The sequence below is a fragment of the Schistocerca nitens genome, chromosome 9, assembly GCF_023898315.1.
Source record: "Schistocerca nitens isolate TAMUIC-IGC-003100 chromosome 9, iqSchNite1.1, whole genome shotgun sequence".
Classification (NCBI taxonomy): domain Eukaryota; kingdom Metazoa; phylum Arthropoda; class Insecta; order Orthoptera; family Acrididae; genus Schistocerca; species Schistocerca nitens.
Window position 1 is genome coordinate 351,976,078 of NC_064622.1, and position 27,999 is coordinate 352,004,076.

Genomic DNA, 27,999 nt, shown 5'->3' on the forward strand with positions numbered 1-27,999 from the left:
CCAAGAGCTGAGAGAAGAATGCCAAAGGGAGCACCAACAGGTACTCTCGAGGGTCCAAGAGGCGGAAACGCATTGTCCCACGGTCGTTAGCAACACAATAGCGGACAACAGTTTAGCGATCCACGCGTTGGAACAGCAGGTTGAACAATTGAAGCAGACTGGGGCGGAGGACAAGAGACAAATAGATGATAAGATTGCGGCATTAGCGGACATTGTAGGCACGATGAAGCTGACGGAAAGCGAGAACAATACTACACCGATAGCAGCCGCAGAGACCGAAGAAGTGCGTTCGCTTCTTAAATTTCAGAAGGGACAATTCGAAGTGAACAGGCGACACAAAGCTGTAACAGGCGAATTACAAGAACGCGTGGCGCATCTGGAAAACCGCATGGCGTGTGATTCCGAACTCGCCAATAGCACTAAAAATAGCCGTACGAACAGTGCAGAGAGGGACTCCGGCCACGAGGGAGATTTTGACGACAGGGAAGAATGTAATTTGAGGGGCAGACATGAGACAAATAGAAACATTCAAGGGCCTCGCCAGGAGGAAATGCGGGGATTTGATTTCAAACATTTCCTTACGGTAAGAAAGTTTGAGATATTCCGAAATTCTCAAAAAGGCATACATCCACGAGCATGGCTCGAGCAATTTGAGTTCTGTCTTCCTCCCGACTGGGCAAGTTCACATAAGATAGAGTATATGTGTGGCTATTTGGAAGGCGAACCGGCGAGTCGCATGAGGTCGGCAGCGCGTCACTGCAACTCCACTCGGGAGTTTCGACAAGCCTTTCTCTCCGCCTATTGGTCGGAAGCGGCACAAGATAGGGTCAACATGGCATAATTATGCTGCCAAATTTGAACCAGTCTGGTTTCGGCAGCCCTGCACGCCTATTCGACCACATGCTGCAGGCAAATCAATTTTTATACGACCCATACGGGCCTGCGGAACTAATTAGGATATGCATCACCAAATTGCCGATGCACTTGCGGCACGTCATTCTTGCGGGACATTGCAAAGAGGACGTGGAAACGTTTAAAACACTTCTCCAAGAGTTGGAATATAATACAGCAGAATTCCCGCCTAATCAGGCACAAAGTTATTACGGGGCACAGCAGCGCGATCGCAGTCGTGGCCGTCGTACTAATCAACGGCGTGACTGGTCGTCGCGACGCGAACGGAACAATAATCGGGACAGGCCGTATAGAAACTGGGGTGACAGTCGCGAACACAGGTGGAACAACAGAAATGATCGAGGACGTGGACAGAATCGTGAACGCAACAGGTACGGCAACCAGCATCGTTACTACGATGAACACGGTGGGAGTAGGATTGTAGGCGGAGCCCACAGGATGTTGAAATTCGGCCGGCCAATCCTAGACATAATCCAGTAAATGGAAATGAACGAAACCGGCAATGACAAATGATCAGCCCAGAAGGCGCCAAATCGGAACAAATGAGCGACATGGCAAATGAGTACATAGGATTTATAGAGAGGAGAATGAATTGATTAGTTTAAATTTGTGACGTATGCATTTTGAATAATATGTTGGTAAAAATAGTGATAAAGATAATTTTTTTTAATTCGTTTTCTTTCCTTGTGCAATTAGGATTTAGTTTGATTCAAACGTAAAGATAAAAGGTTTCCTTGTGAACGAGTAAAATGCTGTTTATGTTTTTTTTTGTGTGTCAATTGAAAAGAGTTGCTCCTGAGAGAAGCAAGATCGTTGCTGAATTAGTGCAAAAACTCAGGGGAATATCCGATCTGTGGGTATTATGGGTCTGGCAAACCCAGGTCCCCAGCTGTTAGTAGCCTTGTTTCCGATTTTCTGCTTTCAGTGCTACTATCTATCTATTACTATTCTATATCTGTCAGTATAAATGAGGATCTCTTACTATAGTATGCGTGCTGTATGAATATTTTAAGATAGGAGAACTCTGAGAAAGGAATGAGTAAGTTTGGAATCTTGAAAACAGGATGCGATAATACGATTGTTTAACCATTGGCTTCCCAATATGCGATGATTTGTTAATATTGATGATATATGTCTTTTTTTTTGTTCTTTATAGCTGAGTACGTAAAGTGCTGTCTGTGGATGGCGTAAGTAGATTGATTCCCTTCAATGTGAAAGAAGAATTGTGGTTTGTGTAATTTACGTGGCCCTGAAATATTATTGTGGTAGTCAAATACGAGCAGTTTTTCAGCAAATGGAGAATGGAACGGAAATATGGATCCTTTTTGTAGTCTTGATTGATGTTGAGCCAAAGCCTGAAAAATTATTCTGCGTTAATACTTGTCCTAGAAAAGCGACGTTTATGTGTTTTGCTGATGCTGTGAGCATTACAGCTTATTGTTTTCGCTGGTGCGGGATGCACTGCAGCCTATATGATGTGTACTGAGGAAGTTTCCCTCTTGAAGGTAGAGGATGATTAAATAATTTTGATTATGGGACGAAGGGAAGTTTGGTTTAAGGTAATAAGGATGAAGCAAAATATTTGTCATTTAAACTACAGGAGGATTCGAATCTTTTGTGTCTGTTGTAAGTTCAATATGTTAAGATGATACTGTTTTACAGAATAGAGGTGACCACAATTTTGCCATTCATGAGAAATGAATCCAGAATAACCACCACAGGAGAAATAACTGATTTGGAAGTGAAAGGTAACTTAAAGAAGGAACAAAATCGAAGCAAAATGGGTAAGAAAATGTAGTATAACCTGTATAGTGCAGACATTTTTTACCGTTCTCAGAGCCATCTGTGTGATTAATTCTAGTGATAACGTAATTTTAGATGAAATTTTCTTACTGTGTTATGTGTGAATATATGAGTATGATAAATGTATAATTGCGAGTCTCTTTTCAGGTGTGCGAACTGGTATAAATGTTTTTGCGTGTAAATAACCATTGTTCTTTTAATGTGTATGTTTAAGGAAAGTCTCCATATTCATTATATGACAAGACATATGCGGCGAGCGTCAAGAAGAGGGCGAATTAGAACATTGCTGTAGTGGTGTAAACACTTTGTTGAAGTAGCATTGAAGTGGCTTGTGGGATTAATTAGTAGTGGATAGAAGTAGAATTTTGAGTAATGCATGTTTATGGGTAGTTAGTTTGTAGAATAGACAACAGGTGTGCATGTGTGTGTGTGTAAATTAACATGTGAACCCTATGCTGTCCTGACCTATACTTGCACAAGGGATAATCCTATTCATTTTAGTGAATTAATAAGTAGCACTTGATTTATTAAAACACAAGTGAACCACATTAGTGATGTGGATTTAAATATTGTATTGTCAGTTCATTTAATTTTTATTTTTACATTGTCAAGTCATTTCACTTTTATTTTTTTACATTGTCAAGTCATTTAAATTTTATTTTATATTGTCGATTCATCTAATTATTTAAAAAAAATTAATTAAGTCTCACTTTGTTCTTAAAAATTGTGAAAGACAATACTAAGTGGTATTATGTATGACATTGTGTAATCACATAAGGATGATGAAAAATTTCTGTGAGTGCAGTTGAGAACGTGAAAGCGAACCGGCAAAACTCTTAAGAGACAGCGGGAGCAGCCGGACTAGTTGTAAACTGGCGGGTTTCCCAGCGGGACACGCTGTCAACCGGGACACTTTGGGAGCGCGGCCGGCAACAAAAGAAGGGACACCGCAAACACTTTCCCTTATACCTGGAGCTAATGGGCGGCCGCCCCGCGCGACCCTACCTGAAGGCATTGACCTGAGATGGGCGAGCGGTCCACCGCGCGGAAATCCATCTGCTGGCAACGCACCACACGCACGCGACCGTGACGAGACGGCCGCGGTGAAACAAAACAAGGGGCGTGGAGCCTTTTGACAGGTACTGTCCAAAGAAACTTGCAGACGTCAATGACGCCTATCGACATTTCCTGACGGATGCCTACTGTCAAGCGACAGTAAATCATGGTTCGATGTCCTCTGGTCGCTAAGGGTGGCACAAAAGAAGAGCCACTAAGTGTCATCCTTGCCCGGGAATATCAAACCGGCGAGCCAATTGAGGATAACTCAAGAATGTAACAACACAAAGGGCGTGGAGCCTTTTGACACATACTGTCCAGAGAAACTGGCAGACTTCAACGACGCCTATCAACATCTCCTGACGGATGCCCACTGTCAAACGACAGTAAATCATGGTTCGATGTTCTCTGGTCGCTAAGGGTGGCACAAAAGAAGAGCCATTAAGTGTCATCCTTGCCCAAGAATATCAACCTGGCGTGTCAAACGAGGATACCGCACGAATTTGACAACACAAACATGGAACCAAATCGAGATGTACGTGACACGGTAGAGACTTCATGAGAGGGCAGAGACGGCGGGATTGCACGCAACAGATGGACAAAAATCCCTACTGACAGCTGCGGCGACGAACCCCCTCCCCCTCCCCTTATATTGTGGCTCGGAACAGTGGAACTAGTGAGTGTATCAGTGAACAGTGATTATACGGTTCTTAGTTCAATGCATATACGTGTGTTTCTGTCACAGAAACTTTGACTCGTTTGTTTTGCAGGGACTCGATTTATTGGTGTTTAGTAAACTTTGACTCTTGTATTTTGCAGGTGTTCTATTTTTGTTCTTTTTTAAACTTTGACTCTTGTATTTTGCAGGTGTTCTATATTTTTTTTTAAACTTTGACTCTTGTATTTTGCAGGTGTTTTATTTATTGGTGTTTTGTTTTAGATGTTGACTATTGTACTGTTTTATTGATCAATGTTTGTTCTTGTGTGATGTATTAGATTTGTGATATTTTGTTTCGTAAATTCATTCATGTGGCATTGCTTCGTTTATCAGTCAGATTGCTATTCATTCTCATTGGGCTGTGATCGATTAGCCTTTGCATGGGGCATATTTATTGTGAGGAACCCCTTAAGGGTAACAATCACATAATTATTGTAGTTTCAGTATAATGACACAGTGCTCATTGTTTGCTAGCTAATAGAAATATAGTAGAGTGATTAAATTAGTGCCACATAGTTATTTTAATTCTACAAATTATTAGTTTTATAAGATATAGAATTTTTTTGCGATAACCACTTTGTAAAACATGTTTTTTCTCTTATCATTTTTTTTTCCTTTTGCGGATTGTGCATTGTAATGTTCTGCCTTGTAATACTGATGTTATTTCATGTTGCTTTTTAATTGCTGTGGCACCTTTGCTATTTTCATAAATTTTGCTTGTTAATAAACAGTCATAAATTTGCCTGTGATCAGTTGGCTCTTGCAATGAGCAAATACTGGTGAACTCCATAAGGGTAACAACCAGAAATTGTTTTCATATTAATGACACAGGAACCATTGTTTTTACTTGCTGACCGATTTAGGTCTACACGATCTTTTAAATAGGTGTCACAGATTGTGTGTTTTTTTTTTCTCTCTTTGAAATTGGTAGATTGTAAAGATGTTTGAAATTATTGTGTTTTAGCAAGTAGCTGGTGACCTTTTGCCTTTTCTTTACACTTTTGGTTTAAGTAGGGTGTGAGAAGCCTGCTTGGGAATGTCCTAGCATGGCCAGAAAATTCCCTGCACAGTCTTTTCCCGGAGCGTTGGGGTTATGAAAGGTCTCTGTTGGATTCCTTTCATGTTTAATTTCTCAAATTTGTTGTCTTTTATGGAATAAATTCCTCTTCTAAATTTACTGTGGCGTTTCTGACTATCTGGGAGGAGACTGAGTAGTGGAACGTGTTACTTTTACACGTAAACAAGAACGATCTGTCACACTACTACAATTTAAAACACAGTTAATATGTAATTCATGTCACACAGTCTCATACGGGACCTACATCCGCTTTCTGTTATATACTGTATATGATAAGATACTGTCATCCCCCTTCCCTTCTGTGTGAGAGGATGAATGATCAAATGTGTTTGTCGTTGCATGCTTGAGGGTAGCAGACAAGGCTGTCTGCTAGAGAACAGTAGGACCAACGTCGGAACAGGTAGCTACGGTTCCTAAAAGCAGAGAGGTTTCTATTCTTAGTATGCTCCTGGCCGTCCGCTGTCATGTTGGTATAGGAAGCTGCCCCTCTGGCCCCTTCCGTTTTGTCTTTGTGAGCCACCCTCAGGGAAGCACGCTCGGTAGTAGGCAGTTGCAGTCTGGCAGTAGTAGGCAGTTGCAGTCTGGCGGTGCGAGCGTCTGAAATGGTAAGATCTCCGGCTAAGCGCGTGTCTGCTAAGTCCGTAGGACAATGGATTTGTTAAGTTCAGCCTAACTGAAAATTTAACCACCGTGATTTCAGGTTTAGCTCTAAAATATCTAAGGTTATCTTTAATTGCAGCGGAGTGTAATTCTCGTGTCCAGTTCAGATTATTTTGCGGTAGTTGCTTTGTCACTACTTTATGAGTAAAGTGGAACCACGTGTTGGTCAGTAACTCTAAGATCAATCTTAAATGCGAATGCTTGTGTGATTATAACGTCTCGTCTTGATAATATTTTCAATATAGCAACTTTTCTTTATGTTCAACCCACGTGGTGTGTACTTTGTGAGACCAGTACCACGTGCTTATATAACTGTTTGACCCATCAGGTTAATAGTAAGACGTTAGTAACCAGTTCAAGGTTTTTCTTTTGTAATTTGCTTTTCGATCTAATTTATTTTAATTATCAGAATTACTGTGGAGTTATACGCTTTCTGTAAACCAATTTGACCACGTGAAGCATGTGGTGTAATCATCAAAGTAGCCCTCAGCTATTCTTCTTGGGAAGATTTCACAAAGAGTTAATATGAATTTAGTATACCAGTGTGTGGTAATTACATGACGGACAGGATTGTGCTACGAACGTGATTTCTTTGACTGAAAATTTGAATCTGTTGGTTGTGGTTAACTTTCTATTGCATGTGTTTCAATGTTCTTTGTGTGTTGTTTTATGAATGCAGTGTTGTATCCAGTCTCCCAATCTTGGCTCCATATTTTATGTGTTCCGTAAGATTCCAATCTCACATTTTCACAATCGTAAATAAGGCACCAGCTCAGTTATAACTCACGTATAATATGCTGAAATTTCAATGAACAATCTTAAAATAAATTTGCAAATATAAACTGATTTCTTTCTTTTTATTTAAATTCTCCTTTTATATATATATATTACCGGTTGTTGTATGACTGTAAAAGATTATAATTAATGTTTAGTCTGATTGGTAATGTGGTAAACCTAGACTAGATACCCAGTCGATGAAACAGTTGCTTAGTAACGCAAGATTAACTTCTCCCCAGACAGCTCACGGCTTTCAACCCGCTTTCATTATCTATTGGCTAGCAGTAACGCTTCCAGCATACCAAAATTAAAGCTAAAATATTACAACGTTGGCCTGCTGGGTTCAAATGGTTCAAATGGCACTGAGCACTATGGGACTTAACATCTGAAGTCATCAGTCCCCTAGAACTCAGTCCGCAGCTCGTGGTCATGCGGTAGGGTTCTCGCTTCCCACGCCCGGGTTCCCGGGTTCGATTCCCCGCGGGGTCAGGGATTTTCTCTGCCTCGTGATGACTGGGTGTTGTGTGATGTCCTTAGGTTAGTTAGGTTTAAGTAGTTCTAAGTTCTAAGGGACTGATGACCATAGATGTTAAGTCCCATAGTGCTCAGAGCCAACCCTAGAACTCACAACTACTTAAACCTAACTAACCTAAGGACATCACACACATTCATGCCCGAGGCAGGATTCGAACCTGCGACCGTAGCGGTCGCGCGGTTCCAGACTGAAGCACCTAGAACCGCTCGGCCACACTGGCCGGCTGTCCTGCTGGGAAATACCATCGTGCTGAGGATAATGTACTGGTTGACGTGGTCCCTAAGGATACATGTGTACTGTGTTGTTCCATTGTGCCTTCCGGAACGATGAGATCAGTCAGAAAATGCCACGAGAACATTCTTCAGCCCATAACGCTGTCTTCTTGTTTGCTTTCAAATGTTTCAAGTCGTACGCGCCTAGGACCATCTGTCCGATAGAAAATAAAACGTGATTCATCTGAAAAACCACCTGTTAACACTCATGGACATACAGTGGCGGTATTGACTTTCAAATTCCAGCTTTCTTCGCCTAGGAACAGCAGTCAGTCTGTGTGCATGAAACAAGTGCCTGCCGTAGAGGGCCTATACGCAGCTACATTCACTGAACGGTCACTGAGAAGACACTGTTGGTATTCTCTTGGTTCATCTGGACGATAAGTTGCTCAACAGTCGCACGTCTATTGGACCATACAAATTTCCATAGCCGTCGTTCACCCCCGTCATCTATGGTAAATAGTGCACCACAATTGCCTCTGCGTCGGATTTGGATAGCACAATTTTTCTGCGTACGATATGATTTAACGACGACTGCACGCGAACAGTTTACAAACTGAGCCATTTAGGAAACGGTTTCACGGTTTGCCCAAAGGCCAATGGTCGTGCATTTTGGACGTCAGATTAATCTGTCCGTTTCAGCATTGTGACAACGACTACACTGTCCCCCGCGTCCCTCCACTGCTGGTACTGCTACCTGCCGTCTGTGAGTGGCTACTGCACATTGACATGGAGCATAGGTGGTGCTCACATTAACGTAACTGATCCATGTATATTAGTATGTGAACAGTGCAGCTAAAGCAAGTAACATTGGAGAGTAAAAACGAAATTCTACCAGAGTTGTGTTAAATTCACGCCAATTCCCTCCGTGTTAATCTATTGCCTTGTAATGGAACATAAGAGCATTTCTAGCGTCTTTAGTATCACGAAGAAAGAAGCAGTGTTTGTGTTATAGACCATACTGTGTAAATATTGAGCGTGTGTGTTGCCGTGGAACATAGGTGGATGTGAATCCAACTAGTTTTGCGAGAATTTAACACAACTCAGGTGTGGAAAATTTTAAAATGATTTATACAGATACCAACAAATTTGCCACACATAAATATTTCTTTTGTAAGTTGTCAGCACATTTCGTTACTTATAAGGCTGAAGACTATTTCATTTACAGTGTGCTATTGCGAAGCACAGATAAATTTATCTCGAAAGTTTACCGAATTCTGATCGAAACCTAAGTCTCTGCTTTGACACACAAAACCAATAACGACTAAAAAATGAGATTGCAGCAGGAAACCACAACTGCCTATAAGATCCATCTGAAGACGGTTTTCTAAGGAATCCGAAATCGGTAATGATTTGATTTAAATAACCTTTTTCAAAGCATACTCGTGGATTTTTTTTTTCAAATCATTAACCTTAAACCTTATACTAGGGTTATTCGGAAAGTAAGGAAAGATCGGTCGCGAAATGGAAACCGCAGTAAAAATCCGATTAAGGTTTGCACAGGTGTGTTGGGTAGTGTCTCTAGTATGAACGTCGATCGCGTTACATCGTTCGTTTTAGTTCTGAGCACACAGGGATCACATAAAGATACGTAGAACAATAGTGTCTCCCGCAAATTACGAGGACGTGGTGAGAAATTTCGCCTGAAGCTATGCAGTCAACATTACATAACTGTCGTGCGGTTTCTTCTGCAAGACAGTTCACAGCCACATTCTGCAGGGGCAATGAAGATTTTCCTGCATCGTTTTCAATTAGAAATGTTTGATTACCCACAATACAGCCCGTAATTGTCTCCCTCTGAGTTTCATCTCTGCTCACATGAACCGCTGGCTATGAAGACAACATTTTGGCACAGACAACGAGCTGTAGGCCAGCATAGAGAATTGGCGGAAAGCACTGGAGGCTGCCTTCTATAACGAGGGTATTGGAAAGTTGGTACAACGCTACGACAAACGTCTAAGTCGGGTCGACGACTATGGAGTTAAGTAGCTGGAAGTTGTAACTAACTGTTGCAAATAAAACAGTTTTGATTTTCACTGTGCTTTCCATTTCGTGACCTATCTTTCCTTACTTTCCGAATAGCCCTCGTATCTTGAAAGAAATAAGTTTCCTGCTCATTCATTTCCATTTATTTTTGTTTTGTCTACTACGATGATTCAGCTTTGTAGGGATGTTAGAAAAGTCGTAATTAGAATACAAGGTATAATGCAACCATCGGTTGTAGTCTCAGAAACCTACAGATATTCTACGTAACTTCAGGAGCGTCTGGCCTGATATACAATAAATTTAAAAAAAATTAAGTACAGGTAAAAAGAATAAGTAGGAAATAGTTAGAAATATAGTATACTATGATTTTCCGGATTACCAGGCTTCAGACCTGTAGTCACGACGTTCGTTTCAGTACAAACGGCGGCACTCAGCTAAGACATCTACCACTGCGACACCTCGTGGCAAACAATATAATCCTGTGCGGAGAGGTACGCGCTGAGAGCGTAGCCAAGGATTACATATTGTAAGTGATTCTTTTATAGTGTTTTTAGTCTGATTTCTAATGGCTATAACCGACGGTTGACTTGTACATTGTTTATAATCACGCTTTTTGTGAAATGTATGCGTCTACACAGACGAATAATCTTAGTTCACAAAATAAAAGTAAAATGGAACTGATGAAGAGCTAACGCAGGAAAGTGAATTCTTTCAAGAACTCTATCACGGCTGTTACCCCTGTGGCAGCTAAAGTATAACCTAAATAGTTAAACTACAGTCGCTGTTCTCATAACTCCATTTTCTACAAAATTGCGATAGTTGACATAACAATTTGTTACAGTATGCATAATTATTACAATTTAAAAGTGTGATTCACAGTACCGAGCGGTTCTAGGCGCTTCAGTCCGGGACTGCGCGACCGCTACGGTCGCAGGTTCGAATCCTGCCTCGGGCGTGGATATGTGTGATGTTCTTAGGTTAGTTAGGTTTAAGTAGTTCCAAGTTCTAGGGGACTGATGACCTCAGATGTTCCCATAGTACTCAGAGCCATTTGAACCATTTTTTGTGATACACAGTAAATAACACAATAAACATAATTAGCACAGCTACTTACCATGCATGCGTAATAAAACAGTTTTTGTATGTAACATCAGCGGGTACAAGAGAACAAGCCGCGCAGTCACCTGGTAAGCTACCTGGACGGTTCCGTGCTCCCACTTGCTCGTAACGGGTGCGGGCCCGGAGGCCGGGAAGGTGACGCCCGGCTGATCAATACGACTCGAGAGCGAGACCCGGCCTCTGGTCCACAGCACAGCACAGCACAGCAAAGCACAACCGTGATGCACGTGTCTGCCGCACACCTCCTCAGCACCGCGCGGCAGCCAGTCGATACCTACAGCTCGCCCAGCCCCGGGCTCTGCCAGCGCCTTTGCGCGAGAAAGCAGCATCACCTACCGCATGCTGCCACTTCTTAATCCTTTCTTCAGCCACCATACTACTGCAACTCTACACCTTCGTAAAACATTACAACCTGCGTAACGCGCCATAGATGCTTATTCGCCGGCCATTGTGGCCGAGCGGTTCTAGGCGCTTCACTCCGGAACCGCGCTGCTGCAACGGTCGCAGGTTTCAATGCTGCCTCGGGCATGGATGTGTGTGATGTACTTGGTTTAGTTAGGTTTAAGTAGTCTAGGGGACTGATGACCTCAGATGTTAAATCCCATGGTGCTCACAGCCGTTTGAACCATTTGATGCTTATTCGGCATCAATCGGTCTCAAGTGGGGTGTAACTGCTCTTTCGACACCTCGTCAGATGTAGCGAGTCATGGTCAGAACAGTGTTCTGCTTAGTTATGAGTGGCTTATGTCGGAGCTAAGCGAATTCATGTATGCTTCCGTAACCGACGGAGCCGAGGGATTCGGTGTTTCAAGAGACGCCATATCGAAATTTATACCGCACACAGGGAAAGCGGAAAAATGTCAGTCGCTAAGTCACAACGCTGACGAAAGTGTGTTTTGGGTGACCGTGATAGACGATCGTCCAAGGAGATTGCGACGAAAAATGAGGACGGCTGCGGTAAGTGACTGAAGTACCGAATATCACACTCGCAAATCCTGTCACCACCAAAACGACACGAGAGAAGAGTCATAAGCAGAAAATTTCAGGGCGACCTGGGATTTCAAGACCACTAATCAGTGATGGAATTGCCCCTAATAGGAAACCGTGGTGTCGAAGCCTAAAAAAATGTTAAAATGTGTGTGAAATCTTATGGGACGTAACTGATAAGGTCATCAGTCCCTAAGCTTACACACTACTTAACCTAAATTATCCTGAGGACGAACACACACACACCCATGCCCGAGGGAGGACTCGAATCTCCGCCGGGTCTAGCCGCACAGTTCATGACTGCAGAGCCTTAGACCGTCAAAGCCTAAAACGTGGACTAGGGAGCACTGGAAGAAAGTCGTTTGGTGGGATGAGTGTTCTTTAACAAAGTGCAACTCCTGGCCGAGTTTACGTCCCAAACGTGCAACGTGGCCGGTGTTCAGTCATGTTTTAGGCAGCTATAGCGCGGTATTCCATGGTCCCCATGGTTACTTTGAAGGGCCCAATCACAACTGAGGATTATCTATCACATAGTACAAAGTTTGTTCGCTAATGGAAATACTGTGTTCCAAGACGACGGGGACCAAGTTCACACAGCTCGCAACGTCCAAGACCGGTTTTGTGGGCACGAGAATGAATTGTCGCATCTCCCATGGCCACTACAGTCAGAAGATCTCAATATTGTTGAGTCTTTGGAGCCTTTGTATTCAACTTTGTAGAGAAGGTTCAAATGGTTCAAATGGCTCTGAGCACTATGCGACTTAACTGCTGAGGTCATCAGTCGCCTAGAACTTAGAACTAATTAAACCTAACTAACCTAAGGACATCACACACATCCATGCCCGAGGCAGGATTCGAACCCGCGACCGTAGCGGTCACGCGGTTCCAGACTGAAGCGCCTTTAACCGCACGGCCACACCGGCCGGCTTGTAGAGAAGGGTACGTGAACTTACAACTACTTTGAACGAATTATAGCATAAGATTCCCTTGAAAACCATATATGATCTGTATTTATCCATTCAGAGACGTCTGAAAGTGTTTTTGAATGCAAGCTGGTTTACTGCATAGTATTAGGCATAGCAGTGTGTTGTTCAAAAAATGGCTCTGAGCACTATGGAACTTAACATCTCAGGTCATCAGTCCCCTAGAACTTAGAACTACTTAAACCTAACTAACCTAAGGAGATCACACACATCCATGCCCGAGGCAGGATTCGAACCTCCGACCGTAGCGGTCGCGCGGCTCCAGACTCAAGCGCCTAGAACCGCTCGGACACCCGCGGCCGGCGCAGTGTGTTTTGTTTTCGGTGTTTCCATACTGTTGCCCAACTTCTGTATATACGAGGGTTACCTGAAAAGTAATGCCTCCATAATTCTTCAACAGTTGGAAACGTTCGTATGCGGCAGGTACTTTCTTGTTCCGTGGCCTCTTCTCTACAGCTCCAGCTGGCGGGAAGCCTTAGCACTGAGCAGCTCTGTTGTTACAGTGTAAAGTATGGAACCCTGCGCAGACGGTCGGTCAATGAGATTTAAGCAATGTGCAGTCATTGAATTCTTGACAGCAGAAGGTATCACCCCAAGGGAGATTCATCAGAGAACGAATACTTTACACTGTAACAACACAACTGTTAAATGCTAAAGCTTCCCGCCAACTGTAGCTGCAGAAAAGAGGCTACGGAACAATCCAGTACCTGCCGCATACCAATGCTACCAACTGTTGAAGAGTTACGAAGGTGGAGGCATTACTTTCCAGTCAACACTCGCAACAATGTTACATTTTAAGTTAAAACTTCTGGGTTATTAGGCCGCGTCATGTTTCTTCTAAAATGTTCGACGTTTCGACCCCTTTGCTGATATCTTCCTCAGGATCTTTTGGTGTCCACTACTGCTAGAACATGTCAGAGACGAGTGTCATGTCCACTTATAAAGGGGTAATTTTCTGGCGTTCGTGCTGGAGAAGTGATAGTATTGGTTAAAATTCATGTGGCTACCATTGGTGGGCCATAGTCATAGGTTAATACGGAAGAAGGGGCGTTGGTAGCTCATCTCCTGGGATACCATGGTGGTCATCGTCACTGGATGGAAGGCACTGTTCCACACTTATGCTGGAGAAGGGATATTGGTTGAAATGCCTGCTACCGCTATTGGTTGGTCGTCATCAGTGGCTAGATTCGATACGGACAGAGCAAGACAGGGGGAATATTTACCGAAAATATTATTGTCCGCCGAGGTGACTTGCAGCGCGTTGTTTACACCGCGGCCGCGTATTTACTTCTTTGATGGCGCGGAGCCACGATGCCGGAAGCCTATAGCCGTCCTCTCTATTGAAATTAGATGCATTCTTAGAAATTTCAACCGCTTCTCAGACCTTTCTTCTATAAATGTTTGTTTCTTCAGCCAGTACAAGTACGTTATTAAAATCGATATCAGAGCCACTGTTCTCGTGATGTTCCGCTACTGCCGACTTTGCACTTTGATTTAGCCGCATGTGCCGTTCGTGTTCCTTAATGCGTTCTTTAACAGTTCTTCCCGTTTCGCCCTTATACACTTTGCGCAGCCACATGACACTTGATAGAAGCCTGCATTGTGGAGGTAATCAGGTGCATCCGTTTTCCGTCGGAAAAAGTCTTTTATTTTGTTTTGACTAAAGAAAGATGTCTGAATATGCGGTCAGTGACCCCAGAAACTAAAGGTAACCTGACGGAGTGAGAAGGCAGTTCCTCGTCATCCTTATTAGCGGTATAAATATTCCGCCTAAAAGTCCTGTCGATTGAATAACTATCATACCCATTTGCCTTCAATGTCCTCTTTAAAAAATTTAACTCCGATCCTAAGTTGTCGTCATCGCTGATACGGAAAGCACGTGAAGACAGTGTGTTGAGTACTGCTTGCTTCTGGGATGGGTTGTGTGGTGCGAAGTGGCATCTAAATACCCGTTTGTGTTGGTCGGCTTTCTGTACACTCTGTGACCCAGAGTGTTAGCAGATCTTCTGTATACCAACACATCTAGGAACGGGAGACCGACCTCACTCTCAACCTCCAAGTTGAATTTTATTTTGGGGTGAATTCCATTTAAGAAATTGTGGAACGCATGAAGTTCTTCTTCGCCGTGTGGCCATATAACGTATGTCCACGTAGCGGAGCCAGCAAGAAGGCTTCAAAGGAGCACTACTTAACGCCTGTTGCTCAAAATGTTCCATAAAAACGTCAGCTGCAACTGGCGAAATGGGTGAACCCATAGCAAGGCCGTCAGCCTGTTCATAGAATTCACCATTGTACTTAAAATAGCTCGAGCGAAGACATAATTCAATTAAGTCACAAACATCTAACGTCCCAGTATCAGATACAATGGAGATCTTAATAGAGAATGTTGCTCCAGATGAGTACCCGGGTTCTTGAACGACCCCACACTGGGAAGAAAGTGAGAGAAATTCGAAATGACTTCACCATTAGATTTAGTATGGCTGCGCCACCGAAACTAACGACATTACGATGGGAGGAGAATCTGTAGCTCCGTAAAAGACAGACCACGCTCTAGGAGACCGAGAAGAAGAGCAGACACATGTGCGGAAGGTGCAGCATCAGTGGAACGTTTGCCGAAAAACTCACTGCGCAAGCAACCACTGGAGATGAACATTCCATTGAAGACTTTACGGTGACATATGCGAACAGATTTAAACCTAAAACCGTACAGATCCTCGCTTAATACGACCCATACTGGAATGAGAGAATTATCTGGCGGTGTTTCTGACCGCCTCAGTTTTAGAATCTTTCTGGGATACTTTTACGAGGAGCTTGTACGCCAACATTGACTAGAGTGGCCGTCATGAAATTAGACACGTCGGTGTCACACCCGCTGCATGCATTCCACAGGCGCTAAGGACTGTGATTCGCCCACGTCATAGCTTTCTTGCTACCCAGTTAGCAGTGCAGTAGGTCAGCCCACGTATCGTTTCAGGCTTTCGCGGAACGCTGCAGTTACGTGTGTTTGGTAGTGAGCGAAACGCAGGAGTACGGCCTACGTGTAATGTTACTCCAGTCGGTGTACGTAAAGGGCGAAAAGACATTCGGAAACAATCTAAAAATTGTCGTATCGAATGTAACGAAGTTCTTTACTGATCTAACTGACAGTGAAGACATCAGGAATAATATAAATATTGCACAATTTTATAAAATTATAACAAAATCTTGCAGTATTTCAGAGTCGATTGTATTCCATATCAACAGTGCACTAAACTCTACAGAATCTCTAGATGTGAACATGTGCTTTGGTTCTCCAAAAAAGCGATATTAATGAAAACGGAAATTATGGAATTTGACGGTTTTCACAAAAAGTTGATTTGTAGAATTGTGTTTAGATACTACGACAGATGAGATTATATATATATATATATATATATAAAAGGTTCAAATGGCTCTTAGCACTATAGGACTTAACATCTGTGGTCATCAGTCCCCTAGAACTTAGAACTACTTAAACCTAACTAACCTAAGGACATCACACACATCCATGCCCGAGGCAGGATTCGAACCTGCGACCGTAGCGGTCACGCGGTTCCAGACTCAAGCGCCTAGAACCGCACGGCCACACCGGCCGGCTGAGATTATCCGACGGCTAGAAAAATACCGGATGATCTCCTTGAAGAAATTAATTTTCTGGATCAGAGACATCTATCTCTCCGCTCTCTTGGTTTTTGATCCAGAAACTGTAATGGTGGACGAATATTTTTGATGGAATGGAGAAACACTGCAGCAGAAAGAACGAAGTTTTGTGAACAACGGAAATACTGGCCTGAAGCTACGTACAGTTTCATTTGTATAGTGTACATCGGCGATTTGTTGAGAGATGCAGTGATGAAGGATCAGTAAGAGCTACAAATAAAATTTTTTCTGGAAGCAGGGAACATTGACGGTCGCAGTAAGCCGAGGCATCGGATCAAAATTCTGGCTGCCGCGCACGAAGTCTTTCGCAACTAAAATTCGTTCGTAGGTGACACGATGCAGTAATGATGTCTCAGATATTGCCAAAATTAATTACATAGTTTTGTTAACAATTTTCTCGATGTAAGTTTCTGAAGGTCTAACAGATACGGGACAGTTTCACACATCTTACGGTATTTTATTTTGTATCTCGGAATCCTTTTATGTTTCCACGATAAAATATTTATCATCTGCACCTATAAACTTTCAGAATTTTCATGTATTTTTTCACTGCAAGTACGTCAGTGGTTCTGTTTTATCAAGATGAAGTAATTACAAATTTTTCAAAGTTTCTTCTATCTTTTTTTTTCTTAGCAGGTGGCAAGAATTTCCTTTTTGGAAAGTACTCCATCATACTCTAGACCAAAAATAGAGAGATTTAACATTTTTTTCGGTATTTTTACTGACATTTGAAATTGTCACTAACTGCCAATGCTGTAAGACGGTGAGATGACGTTGAGGTGACTATCTTTGTGCCTGCTGCTGTAGGGACATAGCACTGTACTCATCCTCTGTACAACTTTCTAAAATTCTGAAAAACTTGTATGTTACCATTTAAAAACAGAACACAAAAAAGCTTCAGTATTTTGGTTGATACAAGATTAAGAAGATGGAACGCAAACAAGCTCCGGTACCTCTCTGCATTCTATCATTGCCGAATATCATCTTTCTTCGTTTTTTTCGAATAGTTCACGAAATAAAATGGAAATTACGTCTTACGTGGCTCACTCTGCGTTCAGGGCGAGGCAGCTAGCAAGGGGACAGCGGCAGCTCGTCGCATCGTCTTCGTCCAAATTTATGTTCAGAAAAAATAGCATTCACGGCGTGGGAAGAGTGAGCGATGAGCCATTTATGTCAGCGTAGTTCCAGATAGTCGTTGGCGCTGCGGAAAAACAGCACACAACGATAATTCGGGAGTCGTGTGGTCGAGTCACTACGCGAGAACTTTTATTTTCTGTTGTTACATTAATTACACAATACATAAACCGATGTCACAATATTGTAGTTATGAGGCCTGATCAGCAAAGCCTGACTGATTTCTATCACAGATGTTTATTAATACATTTCAAAGTTTACAAGACCTTTTAAAAGGACTCCCCTCCTACTTTACATTTTTTGGCGTTTCTTGTACAACTCGAATACATAGTGCAGGCCATTCTTTGTCAGCTCCTTGAGAATCGCCCCACTCTTTTTGAGCACTATTTCAAAGTTCTCAAATCGAATGCCCCCAAAGCTTTGTCTTTAGTGATGGGAATAAAAAACGTCACAGGGTGCAAGATCGGGGCCATAAGGCGGATGAGGTACAGAAACTGCATGACTTGATTTGCAACGTGGGGCCACGCATTGTCATGAAGTCGCAACCAATCCGACAAAGTTCTGGTCCTTTCCTTGCAATGTGCTACCCCAGGTTTAGCCAGTACTGATATGTAGAACGCTGCTGTAATAGTAGTGAGGGGGAGAAACATTCCATGGCAGAAAATGTGATCACCATCACTTTCCCTGCAAATGGAACAACTTTCGCCTTTTTCTGTTGAAGAACCTAGCTTTTTTCACACTGTTCTGGCTCGTTTTCCTTCCTTCAGTCGCATCACAAACCAAAACACCAGGTGTACCTTGCTTAACACAGACAAGTATGCCTTCTTTGAAGTCCTTGAACTGCAAAACACTATTGCACGAGAAAGTGCATCTTCACCATACGCTTCCCGCACCTTTCGTTAAATTTCGGTGCCTGCATGATTTGAACGAACACCAAAACACCAGGTGTACCTTGCTTAACACAGACAAGTATGCCTTCTTTGAAGTCCTTGAACTGCAAAACACTATTGCACGAGAAAGTGCATCTTCACCATACGCTTCCCGCACCTTTCGTTAAATTTCGGTGCCTGCATGATTTGAACGAACACCAAAACACCAGGTGTACCTTGCTTAACACAGACAAGTATGCCTTCTTTGAAGTCCTTGAACTGCAAAACACTATTGCACGAGAAAGTGCATCTTCACCATACGCTTCCCGCACCTTTCGTTAAATTTCGGTGCCTGCATGATTTGAACGAACACCAAAACACCAGGTGTACCTTGCTTAACACAGACAAGTATGCCTTCTTTGAAGTCCTTGAACTGCAAAACACTATTGCACGAGAAAGTACATCTTTACCATACGCTTTCTGCACCTTTCGTAAGTTTCAGTGCCTGTATGGTTTGAACGAACACAGAAGTCATTCTTCCGTAGTGCTCCTCTCTTGTCAAGTCCAATGTCTGGTGTGCGAACTGCAAAGAGCGCCTACAAAACGGAGCAGTGCTACCAACCTACCGATACGACAGTTCTGCCGCTTATGGACATTATACACAAAATCCCGCTCTTTTTAATTATTCATTGCACATATAAGAAGCTACCGCGAAAGCTACTAGAGAAAATCGATGTCAGTCTTTGTTGATCAGCAGTCGTGTGAACATTTTCATAAAAGGGATGAAAAGGAAAGACAATGTAAAATTCGGAAATGCAGATACATTTTTCAGAGAGGAATCATAATGTGTACACGAGAAATTCGTATGTAAAATTAGACACTTTTATTGTTTTACAGTTGATGATTTACACGTGGTGGGGCGATATTCATAGTAAAATTAATTAAAGTAGTAATATTCTCGGCATTTTAGGTACATATAAGTGCCTCATTTTTACAATTACGCGGCTGTTTCAATCTTCCTGTAGAAATACGAAGGTACTTTACAGTCATGAAAGAGTGTGTCTTATCGGACGGTTTGGCAGTAAACCACGTGTAATGAAGTCGTGTACGAGTTTCCCTTCTCGAAATTGCACGTGCCGAGTCTCCGTGGATGTTATAAGTACAATTCCTTCCTTGGAATATATTTGCAACCCTGCTTTTTACTTTGCATTTCCTTTTCATGCTTGTTTTGAAAATATTAATAAATATAATATATTATTATTTTGGTTTATATGCAGTGTAAATAACGTAAAAAATGAAAGCAAAAAAAGAAGAAGAAAGCGAAACTTTTACAGATAGGAACTCGAGGCTGCTCTGTATTTTCCGTTGCGTCAACTTCTGCCTAGAAACAGCGCTAAGGTAAATGGCTCCTGCTTCGTCCGATCCAAGCCAAACATGTTATTTATTTTTCGAAACGTTTGACCATCTGGTGCTCCAACTTCTATGAAGAAAGAAGCAGTCTTGATTTGCAGTGTAATTTTTTTATTATTTCCTAATGAAGCGTCTCGCCTTTGTTTAGGCATCTTTGGATGGCCTACAGAGGAATTACAAAATTTCATAATAGTGGCGTGACCCCATTTAATGAGACTTGATTACTAAGTAAATATTAAACAACTTGCTGATATTCGGTAGCGATGGGTACATGGGATACCGCGCATAAAATATCACAGCAAGTAAATGCCCCTTGTCAAAGCTTTAAAAAACACGGCGTGGTGTCGTATGAAACAGAATAAAACAGAAGACGACCGAAAGCCATTTTTAAGGAATATGTAACCTGTTTTGACGCTAAATTGACAACCTCGCGGGAAATAAGAGGGTAACAGCAGACAACTTTATTACACCATGTGGTGCAGTCCACTGCAAACCAAATGGCACCACTCCTACAGAAAGGCTTTACATCATAAACGTGCCGGAAGTGTAGTACATATTCTGGTTGCACACGTCACACAGCATATGAAAACATACAAGGCCCCTAAGACTAGTGCACGCAACTCGCTGCAAATGGAACCTGCAGGCTGCGAGCTACAATAATGTTCATTTGCTAAATCTTGTCATAACAACAAATCATGACTGTTATTATAGATGACTGGTGTTCTACAAAATTTCTGATAAAATGCTTACATTAATAGGTAGAATAATCAAGGTGAATAAAACTTAAAAACTAAAGTATATATATTTCTTGTCAGGGTGAATAAGCATTAAAGTGTATATATTTCTTGTCAGACCATGCGTATGCAATAAATTTGTACGAAATCAGCAATGACGAGTAGGGGCCGTCTCCTTATAGAACAGGCCATACGAAATATATTCAGAATGAGTAAATATATCGAGGTGCTATTTTCTCCAAGTTATAGCGGACAATACGGGAATTTCCTGACGTTCACAAGCCGAATTACGACACCGAATTTATTTTTGTTTGTTTGAACTACACACTGTCTTCTGTGGCATGTGAAAGAAGCTTTTAAGAGAATTTCAACGACATAACATGTACACGAAGTGAACAAAGAGTATCAAGATAACAGCAGCGCAGACTATTGTCCAGCCGTCAGGAAGTGATACCCACAAACGTCTGCCCTGTTACCCCGAACGTAAGCAAACTTTTAACTCAGGTCTGCTTCTTGCGTTTACCTGTGCTCTTGAAGACCATCAGTCTATGTTCTGCTGGTATAATAATCAGATAACATGCTCGTAAAGTTATTGAGACATTCACAACGAATACGACAGTCGAAAAGCGAATATCGTTTATGGCGAACGTGGCCAAACTCTTAGAACAGCGGAGCCGTTGTAGGCTGAGGAGTATCCTGAACGTGCCAGGCACTCATGATCTAGAAACCGAAAGTGTGGAGAATAAAATAGGTCAGAGGAAAAGAAGGGCAACCGATGAAACAAATAAAAGTAACATTTTAGCAGCAGTAACACAGTATGCAAATGTCACTTAGAGGCATCTAGGAGGTACTAGAGGGATCATCAAAATGAGTGTTCCCATCTCATCCTCTTCACATTTCGCTGCACCTTCATGGTAATGATTTCCAAAATTCGTTACAGTTCTCCGAACGTCATCTAGAAAAATACGAAGTGATGCGGCATATCCATACAAAATTTTGTTAAAGGAAGAAGCATAGTTTAGAAACCATGGGCAAGTCAGTCTTCGGAAAAGGCGCTAATCGTCAGTGGAAAATACACGCTACCTCAAAGAGGTGGATAAAAATAGCGCTCTTGGTCTACCAGCGTTTGGTATGTGTTTTCCAAAACCTGCACTATTGGTCAATGTTTTATTAATGGGAATCGAAACATACTTAAGTACCTCAAGTTCCTACGAAATGCTGCTATCGCAGTTATTGAAAGACATCCCTCTGGAGATAAGGCAATCAGTGTGGTACGAACATAATGGATGTCCCTCCCATTCCACACATGTAGCGAAAGACCCTCTCAAGAGTAAATTTGGAGAGCACTGAAACAGTCCTTCAGGAAACGCAAAATGTCGGCACTCTCACCAAACTTAACACTTCTATACTTTTATTTGTGGTGAAAATTAAAAAAAGGGGTATGTTAGGAAACACCGACGAAATGCGTTTTAACACGAGCATGTGTTGCCGTTAACTTCACACGAGATTTAACGTGTTGTATAGTTTCTCCATAATCAGCTTACAGCGTATATCAATGCGCAAGGCCAACATTTAGAGCACTTGGTATGACAGCCATGACAGAAAACACACGAACCTCACTTCAGTTATACAGGATGTTACAAAAAGGTACGGCCAAACTTTCAGGAAACATTCCTCACACACAAAGAAAGAAAATATGTTATGTGGACATGTGTCCGGAAACGCTTACTTTCCATGTTAGGGCTCATTTTCTTACTTCTCTTCAAATCACGTTAATCATGGAATGGAAACACACAGCAACAGAACGTACGAGCGTGACCTCAAACACTTTGTTACAGGAAATGTTCAAAATGTCCTCCGTTAGCGAGGATACATGCATCCACCCTCCGTCGCATGGAATCCCTGATGCGCTGATGCAGCCCTGGAGAATGGCGTATTGTATCACAGCCGTCCACAATACGAGCACAAAGAGTCTCTACCTTTAGTACCGGGATTGCCTAGACAAGAGCTTTTAAATGCCCCCACAAATGAAAGTCAAGAGGGTTGAGGTCAGGAGAGCTTGGAGGCCATGGAATTGGTCCGCCTCTACCAATCCATCGGTCACCGAATCTGTTGTTGAGAAGCGTACGAACACTTCGACTGAAATGTGCAGGAGCTCCATCGTGGATGAACCACATGTTGTGTCGTACTTGTAAAGGCACAAGTTCTAGCAGCACAGGTAGAGTATCCCGTATGAAGTCATGATAACGTGCTCCATTGAGCGTAGGTGGAAGAACATGGGGCCCAATCAAGACAACAATGCCTGCCCAAACGTTCATAGAAAACCTGTGTTGATGACGTGATTGCAGAATTGCGTGCGGATTCTCGTCAGCCCACACATGTTGATTGTGAAATTTTACAATTTGATCACGTTGGAATGAAGCCTCATCCGTAAAGAGAACATTTGCACTGAAATGAGGATTGACACATTGTTGAATGAACCATTCGCAGAAGTGTACCCGTGGAGGCCAATCAGCTGCTGATAGTGCCTGCACACGTTGTACATGGTACGGAAACAACTGGTCCTCCCGTAGCACTCTCCATACAGTGACGTGGTCAACGTTACCTTGTACAGCAGCAACTTCGCTGACGCTGGCATTAGGGTTATCGTCAACTGCACGAAGAATTGCCTCGTCCATTGCAGGTGTCCTCGTCGTTCTAGGTCTTCCCCGTCGCGAGTCATAGGCTGGAATGTTCCGTGCTCCCTAAGACGCCGATCAATTGCTTCGAACGTCTTCCTGTCGGGACACCTTCGTTCTGGAAATCTGTCTCGATACAAACGTACCGCGCCACGGCTATTGCCCCGTGCTAATCCATACATCAAATGGGCATCTGCCAACTCCGCATTTGTAAACACTGCACTGACTGCAAAACCACGTTCGTGATGAACACTAACCTGTTGATGCTACGTACTGATGTGCTTGATGCTAGTACTGTAGGGCAATGAGTCGCATGTCAACACAAGCACCGAACTCAACATTACGTTCCTTCAATTGGGCCAATTGGCGGTGAATCGAGGAAGTACAGTACATACTGACGTAACTAAAATGAGCTCTGACATGGAAATTAAGCGTTTCCGGACACATGTCAACATAACATCTTTTCTTTATTTGTGCGTGAGGAATGTTTCCTGAAAGTTTGGCCGTACCTTTTTGTAGCACCCTGTATGTTCGATAAAACTTTGTACAGTAGAGTTTTGTGGAAGATCCACTCCCGGTCGCGGGACAGTGGTTCGTGGCACTATTATCTTGATACTATTGGATCACGTCCTAATACACTGATCAGGCAAAAGTCACGGGATACCTCGTAATAGCGTGTCAGATCTCCTTCTGGGATGGTCTCAACAAGGCGTTGAAAGTTCCCTGCAGAAATACTGAATATTGTTGCCTTTGTAGCCGTCCATAATTGCGAAATAATTGCTGGTGCAGGATTTTGAACACGAACTGACCTCTCGATTATGTCGCATAAATGTTCGATGGGAGGCCAAATCATATGCTCAAACTGTTCACAATGTTCTTGAAACCAATCGCGAACGATTGTGGCACGGTGACATGGCGCATTGTCATCCGTAAAAGTTCCATCGTTATTTGGGAACATGAAGTCCAAGAATGGCTGTAAAAGGTCTCCAAGTAGCCGAAGGTAATCGAGAATCCAGGCCATTCCAGGTGAACACAGCCCACGCCATTATGGAGCCATCACCAGTCACGCTGAGTGAAAGGATCGACAACGAACTTGAACGGATGTCATGCAACGTCCGCAACGACCAAACACAAAAAAAAAGTGATTAGTGCGACAGACTGTCAATCCTAAAGGCCCGGGTTCGATTTCCGGCTGGGTCGGAGATTTTCTCCGTTCAGAGACTGGGTGTTCTGTTGTCCTAATCATCATCATCATTTCATCCCCTCGAAGCGCAAGTCGCCGACGTGGCGTCAAATCGAAAGACTTGCACCCGGTGAAGGATCTACCCGACGAGAGGCCCTAGTCACAAGACATTTTTACCAACTAAAATCGGGACTCATGTGAGCAGTCGTCTAGGGTTCAACCTATAAAGTCACGAGCCCAGGAGAGGCGCTGCAGGCGATATGGTGCTGTTAGCAAAGACACTCGCGGCGGTCGTCTGCTGCCACACTCCTTAAAGGCCAGATTTCACCGCACTGCCCTAGCGCATGCGTTCGTCGTACGCCCCACATTGATTTCTGCGGTTTTTTCACGCAGTGGTGTTTTTTCTGTTAGCACTGACAATTCTAGGCAAACGCCACCGTTCTCGGTTGTCAAGTGACGGACATCGGCCACTGCGCTGTCCGTGGTGAGAGGTAATCCTTGAAATTTTATATTCTCGGTGCACTCTTGACACTGTGTATCTCGAAACACTGAATTACCTAACGATTTCCAAAATGGAATGTCCCATGCGTTAGCTCCAACTACTCTGCCGAGTTTAGAGTCTGCTAATTCCGGTCGTGCAGCCATAATCACATCGGAGACCTTTCCACATGAATCACCTGAGTATATAAAAGCTCTCCCGATGCACTGACCTTGTATACCTTGTGTACGTGTTACTACCGCTATCTGCATATGTGCATAATGCTATCCCATGACTTTTGTCAATCCGGTGTACATTGTGACGTGTCGGTGTCGTAATTCGGCGACTGATAAAAATTACCTGCGGAACTTAGGAAATTTGCCGTATTGTCCGTTACAACTTGGTCAAAACCGCACCACAAGATATTTATTCACTCTGGATATACCTTGGATGGCCTGTCTCAGCTGCCTGACTTGGCGTAAATACGAGGGGGAGTTGGAAAATAAGTTTCCCCTGTCAACTGTGGGCAGAGTTGTTTGGTATGGGCGAAAGACGACACGACAGGTGAAAGTGCACGTGCAAGACACCGTACAACCATTGGGTGGAGGTCGACCTCGATCAAGCAGATGGCGTTGTCGCAGTGCCTGCGCAAAGCGGAAGCCAACCGCTCAGTCTTTTCCCGGAGCTATGGAGAGAAGATGCGTTTTGGAGTTGTGTTCAAAGGCGGAAGTGAGAGCTGTTATCCGCTATGAATGGGCACGTGGAGTATCAGGCACAGAAATTCATAACCTCCTTGGTGACGTGTATGGGTCAGGCGCGAAGTCGAGGCAAATGGTGCGGAGATGGTGCCAACAATTCAGTGATGGACGTCAGCAAGTGCAGGACATACCGAGACCTGAACGGACGCGCACGGCCTCTACAGATGCAAATCTCAGGAAGGTGGATGACATGATTAAAGCGAACCGGCGTATTACCATCTATGGAGTAGCGGTAGAACTTGGAATCGGACATGATAATCCACGACATTCTTCGATACAGGAAGGTGTCAGCACGATGGGTGCCCCGCCAACTGACCCCGACACACATGGAACAACGCATGGCGTTCAGCCTGGAACAGCTCGTATGTTACCATGAATCTGGCAATGACCTTCTGTTTCAGATTGTGAAGTAGGATGGAACGTTGGTCCACCATTACACGCCCGAAGCTCGAAGGCCGCATCCATGGAGTGGAAACATCCGTCGTCACCTGTGCGAAAAAAGTTCGAAAGCATGCCGCCGTTTTCTGGGACGCCAAAGGAGTTTTGCTGCTGGACTTTCTGGAGGATGCAACCATCAGTGCTGCGCGGTACTGTGCCACTCTGTCGAAATTGAAAGAGGTGATTCGGAAATAGCTGCCTGGCCTCAGATCTGGCGTTCTGCTGTTGGATGACAATGCGAGACCACAAACAGTAACGGCTACGCAAAACCATATTGAAACTCTTTGTTGGAAGCGCCTACACCATCCGCCTTACATTCCGGATCTCGACCAAGTGACTTCCATCTGTTTCCTGCTTTGAAGAAGACTCTCGGCGGAAGGCGCTTTGGTAGCAATGCTGACGTCAAAAAAGCCGTTCAATGCTTCTTCCGCAAGAAAAGCCCTGATTTTTTCCTAGAAGGCTTTTTGAAGCTTATAAAGCGGTATGACAAATGTCTCAATGTGCTTGGAAATCATGTAGAAAAATAAAGATATGTCTTATCTTTAATGTCTCATTCTTATTTTTTTTTTCCTTTCACACACAACTCTGACGACAGTCGACAGTGGAAACTTATTTTCCAGCTCCCCCACGTATTAAGTACACACCACTTACCATACCAGAGTGACGTGCAACAGACATAAAATATAGGACGTCAGTCTAATAATATGACTCAACAGTGTTAATTCCCGAACTACTGGAAAGACATAAAAATAAGATAGAGTTAGAGACTGTATTGGGGCTATTTTTCACCTACACCAACACGACTGCATAGACGTCAGACTCGTTTCGTATGCCACACAGCTGTCGGTGAAATAAGCGGGCTCTGTCGTTACGTGAGATGCGAAGAGCTAATCGACACGACCTCTGGCCACACGCCGCCATTTCCTGTGGAGCTTGCGTCACTTTACGTGAGGGAGGAGGCAGCCCGCTTTCCAAACCGTGCTCGGCCGTTACTCCATTGATAAATGTCCAGCTGGAGGCAGTATTCTCCTCTAATTATTCGGAGAGTGGTAGTTTTCCTCCCGCAGGATCGTTATAACTGGCAGAGTTCGCTTTCGAAATGAACGAAAATTATGCTTGCGTGGTAAAAGTTCGAGTTTCACAAGAAATTGAAGCGATCATAACATTAGTGCGATCATAAAATAAGCAAAGACCGACAAATCATTATGGTATGCCAGTACCTCATCTCCTACCTTCTAAATTTCACAGGAGTACTCCTGCACATCTCACGGGACCAGCACTCCTGGAAGAAAAACAGTGCGGAGACATGGCTTAGCCACAACATGGGGGATGTTTCCGGAATGAAGTTTCACTCTCCAGCGGGTGTTCGCTGATTTCACACTGTCTGGCAGATTAAAACACAAAGTTAGGAGGAGAACTTTTGTGAACTTGGTGGGTAGGGCATGACGAAATAAATCTTCGAGAGTGGTGCGTGGATAGCTTAGTCGGTAGAGCACTTGACCAGGAGAGACAAAGTCCCGATCCGGTACAGAGTTTAATCCGACAGGGAGTATCAGATCCACTGCAGAGTGAAAATTCATCTTGGAAATTGTTATCGAGTTTCTCGATCACTTGCCCGCCTCTTCTGCTTCCACAAATCAAAACGAACGGGAAAAAATTACAGTATGCGCGGCCCCTCCCACCGGAGGTTCGGGCTGTCCTCAGCGTAAGTTAGTTCAAGTAGTGCGCAAGTCTAGGGACCGATGACCTAAGC